At 45.7% G+C, this 3760-nt stretch overlaps 1 protein-coding gene across 1 annotated transcript in view; it reads left to right on the top strand.

Annotated features, from left to right (window-relative positions):
- The first annotated feature begins 261 nt into the window (after positions 1-261).
- Positions 262-3760, top strand: part of KIAA1958 (KIAA1958 ortholog) — a 74932-nt gene continuing 71433 nt past the window's right edge. Inside the window, exon 1 of the mRNA XM_060237152.1 lies at positions 262-581. The gene's annotated coding sequence lies outside the window, so the exon portion shown is untranslated. The remainder of the gene's footprint in view (positions 582-3760) is intronic.

The following is a 3760-nucleotide window of genomic DNA, read 5'->3' as shown; positions in this document are numbered from 1 at the left end:
CAGACAGACACCCATGATATATGATAGTGGCGATGTTTTCCCTTCTCTTGCTCTGTTCAGTCTTCTCTCGGGGGTAGCTGTGAGATGAGATAAAAGTGCAGCGTACTTGTTGTTGTGCGTTGGCACAGTGGGAGGCGGGGGCAGGGGTAGTCCGGTGTGTGTGTAACCGTAGGGGTGTGTGTGTGTGTTATTGCACACTTCCTGTGGTATATTTATGACCAAGGCTTCGATTTCCGGTAGCAGATACAAGCTCTCTCCCTCTCGCTCTCTCCTTCTTCCTCACAGAGCATTTAATATCACCGAGCAAAGGAGGAGGGCAACCTCCCGCAAGCACACACACTCAGCGGGGGGAGGAGGAAGAGGAGCAGCAGCAGCAGCGCCAGCCGCCTCCGCCAGGGAACTGTGGACGAGAGAGACACCTTCCCCCGTTCTCAGACACAACAACTCTCCCTCCTAGCCCAAACAATATCTGATGAATAAGCGCGCCATCCAATATAACGCATAGACCACGGGTCTCTCCCTCCCCACTGCCCCCAGCGCGCGCACAAGCGCATCACATTCCTATGGACAGGCACGTGCAGGTAGGTGGATATCTGGGGGAACTGGGGCCGCCGGGGGAGGAAAGGAAAGCAGCAGGCAAAGGCGAAATGGCGAGGCTGTGCCGGGGTTATATGTCTTCTATTATCTGTCTCGGGGTGTGTTATGGTGAAAAGGTTGGGTGCTTGTTATTTGCCTTCTGGGAGAAAGGGGAAAAGTCGACCCTTGTCTGTTTGCCTGTGTGTATCGAGAGGGAGCTGTGTTAGAGACGTGTTGAGATAACTGTCTTGTCTGAGGAGGTGCCAGAGAGATAGGACAGTTATTGTATGGGGATATATTGCAAATATATTGCAGTTCTTTAGCGGTGGCAGGTTTGTGTTGGAAATGGCCTGGGGAAGAGCTCCAACCGCGCCTTATGGAAGGGTCCTCAGTGTTTTTATTTTATTGCCCAGTGTTTATTTTTTCCCCGTGCGTAAGTTCTTTAGAACATGAAAGGAAGGAAGCGCGGGTATCTCCCCACACCCCAGCTCCTCTGGGCCGTGGAAGATAGTTGGACGAAGAGGTAGTTGGATCTTTGTTGTGATATGAGAGGTTCTAAGGGGGATGTGGCTGCATCTAGAGCTTGTCTGTGGAGAGGGGAGCCGGTGCAGGCAGGTGTGTGGACTGGGTCCTGAAGAACGTGTGTCTTTGGGTAGTTGAAGGTAAAGGATTACGCGTGTTGGGGGAAGAAACACGGTTCCATGGTGTGACAAAACCCGGTGGGTTTGTGTAGGGGCAGGTGTGCCTTCAAGAAGTGCGTGCGTGTGTGTGTAGATCTCATGCAGAAGGGTTTGAGTGTACTTAGGAAGCCAGGAATGTAGGAATAAATTCCAGAAGCTTATTCCATTAGTCTGTTGCAGCAAAACTGAACAGGAGTATTTTATGGCATCTTTAAGTTTTTTTATTCTAGCATAAAGTGTTGTGGATCACAACCTGCTTGGTCGGAGACGTGTGAATGTGTGGCGGGACAGGTGTGATACTACGAATTGTATATATTGAGGTTCCAATGTGCGTTTGTTTGGCGCTGGGCCAGAGCAGTAATATTGGAGAAGTGCGTGAAGAATGTGTCGGGGCAAGCAGGTAGGGATTCCCAAAAAAGTTATCTCCATCTAGCTCGGTTTTTTCTTCTTGTGAAATACAGCTTCGCGCTGACACAAGGGTTCATGCGTCCTAGTGCTGGAATTTCTTCCAGCAAATATCAGACTTTGACCTAAAAAGACGAAAATGCGGAGGAGGGGCGCGAAGGAAAGAAAGAGCTGCGAGGCAAAAGCTTTCTGTTTGGTCGAGTGGGAAGAACCCGGGTCGACAGAGCTTGGGTAGGGGGCGGGATTTCCCTTGCTTGCTTGTGATTTCTCTTTCAAATGTCCATAGGTTCGTCTTGCCGTGTCATTTACGCTTATTATTTTTGTTTCTAACGGAGGGAAGGGGGGGGGGGAAGAGCAGGCAGTTTTGCTCTTTGAGGCTGCGCGCCGGCACTGTTTGGTAGCAAACGCAGAGCATCCACCAAGACAAATCAAAGCCAGAAACTGCAACAGTTGAACTGAGCGTTAATTGAAGACCCAAGGAGAAATTGAAGGGAGAAGTGTTCTTTCTTTCTTTCTTTCTTTCTTTCTTTCTTTCTTTCTTTCTTTCTTTCTTTCTTTCTTTCTTTCTTTCTTTCTTTCTTTCTTTCTTTCTTTCTTTCTTTCTTTCTTTCTCTCTCTCTCTCTTTCTCTCTTTCTCTCTTTCTCTCTTTCTCTCTTTCTCTCTTTCTCTCTTTCTCTCTTTCTCTCTTTCTCTCTTTCTCTCTCTCTCTCTCTCTCTCTCTCTCTCTTTCTCTCTTTCTCTCTTCTCTCTTTCTCTCTTTCTCTCTCTCTCTTTCTCTCTTTCTCTCTCTCTTTCTCTCTCTCTTTCTCTCTCTCTTTCTCTCTTTCTCTCTCTCTTTCTCTCTCTCTTTCTCTCTCTCTCTCTCCCTTCCTTCCTTCCTTCCTTCCTTCCTTCCTTCCTTCCTTCCTTCCTTCCTTCCTTCCTTCCTTCCTTCCTTCCTTCCTTCCTTCCTTCCTTCCTTCCCCCAGCACTGCTGAATGCACATTAGCTTTTCAATCAGCCAATTAAGGCTGGAGTCAAATGACAGACACACTGAAACTGGTAGAGGCTGGATTTCTTAATCCAGAATGCATGCTAATTTCCCCTATTCTCCCTCTCCCTTTTTAAACCCTGGTGATTCATCAGTTCCATCCTAAAGCAGATTTTCACTCTTCTCAGCCCATTGACTTTAGTGGGCTGAGAAGCACCTCTACTTTGGATGACACTGCATGTTACATGGACTCTCAGATCGTTTGTTATGACAGTTCAAAATAATTTACTATTCCTTAGGATCTGTATGCTCTTGTTACATTTACTGCCTCTCTCTTTCTGCCATCCTGCCTTCAGCATTCATTCATCTCTTGCAAACCAATAATCTTTCTTAAAGTATAACTAAAAGCTGAGAACTTTTACCTACAGTTCCTTGCTAACAGATCCCCCACCCCACCCTTGCCAGCCTTCAAGGCAGTATAGGTTACTGGCATTTAAATTAAAACAAAAACCACCACCACCAAGAAGGCTTCCTGAACAATAAGGCAGATCCAGGTGGGCAGCCATACTGGTCTAAAGCATCAGAACAAAGTTCTAGTAGCACCTTTAAGACCAACAAAGTTTTATTCAGAATGTAAGTTTTCGTGTGCATGAACAGTTAATCAGACAATGAAATGGGGTACTCTGAGCAGTGCTACATATAGCTGGTGGACGGTGGTTAAGCATGCAAAGTAGTACAAAGTTAGATCCAAGGCAAAATATTGAAATTAACAAAATGAAAGGATAAGGTTTGGTCTGGATAGAATTTGCATGAGAAAACAACAAAGGAACTAAACATGTCAGAATTGGAGAATGATGGTGAGAGTGTCACAAGGCAATAAATGCAGCATCTGTTAGTTGCTCTATTGCTCCTTAAACCTGGTTTAAACTGTGAACATATTTTTCTCAGAGGTGTTCCTGTCCACTTAATTTACTTTTTAACATGCAGTATACATTATAAGCATAATTCCAGTTTGTCAATACAAAAAAGAATACATTAACAGGGGTGTCGAACTCATGAGGGATGGATCTGACATAAATGAGACTTTGTTGGGCCAGGCCATGTGTGTACCTATTTAAGATTAGGTAG

The sequence above is a fragment of the Heteronotia binoei genome, chromosome 4 (genome assembly GCF_032191835.1).
Source record: "Heteronotia binoei isolate CCM8104 ecotype False Entrance Well chromosome 4, APGP_CSIRO_Hbin_v1, whole genome shotgun sequence".
NCBI lineage: Eukaryota > Metazoa > Chordata > Lepidosauria > Squamata > Gekkonidae > Heteronotia > Heteronotia binoei.
Note: the sequence above shows the minus strand (reverse complement) of the source record. Positions and strands in the feature narration are given on the sequence as shown.